Source organism: Phodopus roborovskii, unplaced genomic scaffold, assembly GCF_943737965.1.
Source record: "Phodopus roborovskii unplaced genomic scaffold, PHOROB, whole genome shotgun sequence".
NCBI lineage: Eukaryota > Metazoa > Chordata > Mammalia > Rodentia > Cricetidae > Phodopus > Phodopus roborovskii.
The window spans coordinates 16,085,738-16,086,586 of NW_026126409.1; the positions used below are offsets into that span (position 1 = coordinate 16,085,738).

General features: G+C 43.8%; 1 pseudogene; it reads left to right on the plus strand.

Moving 5' to 3' along the window:
- The first annotated feature begins 465 nt into the window (after positions 1–465).
- Positions 466–553, plus strand: LOC127220516 (uncharacterized; annotated as a pseudogene).
- Positions 554–849: the final 296 nt, after the last annotated feature.

Below are 849 nucleotides of genomic sequence, written 5' to 3' on the forward strand. Positions count from 1 at the left end.
TGCTTCTGCTGCATGGTCTTGTCCTCTCCATCTGCATCTGGGTTCTAGTTCGACTCAGTGTTTATGTATGGGTGTTTGATCCCGTTTCCAACAGGCATTAGTTGAGGGCTCCATGGATAAGTTAGTTGTTGATCTCACTCTCCGGGAAGGGCATTAATGATAGCCTTTCCACGGAAGTTCAAATTGTTAGTTGGGAGCAGTCTTGTAGTTCTCTAGACCTTTCTTTGTGTTCAGTTTTATCTTCAAACCGATATTGGTTCCCTCTTTTATGTTCTCTCTCTCTGTCTCTCTCTCTCTCTCTCTGTCTCTCTCTCTCTCTCTCTCTCTCTCTCTCTCCTGTCTTCTATTCCTAACGAGACTCAATCTTCCTAGTCGCACATGTTTTCCTTTCCTCCCCCTCATTTTCTCCTACTTCTCTCTCCATTCACTGACCCCCCACTTCCCCTGAGCTCTGGGGGACTTGTCCCTTCCCAGTTCTGTGAGGGACTTTTTGGAACAATACAGAGAAGATTAGCGTGGCCCCTGCACAATATTTTAAATATTTGATGTTTGTGGGCATACCTTTAGGATAAGTGAAACTAAAGTAACTAATGGAGTTTGGTGGATACTCACTACAAATGATCCACAGAATAGAGTGAAAGGATAATCAATTCTTCCCTTTCACCATAAGGTAGCTGGCCTGAAGGAGCACTCCATGAATTGTGGGTGTCTGCATGCATGACAGTCACTTAACTTGGGCATCTGCATTACTGAAGTCCAGGTGACTGGTCCCAACTCCAAAGTATATGATACAGTGTATTTGGCATAAGGCCTAAGATTTGACATTTCTAATAAGTCCATAGAGACATG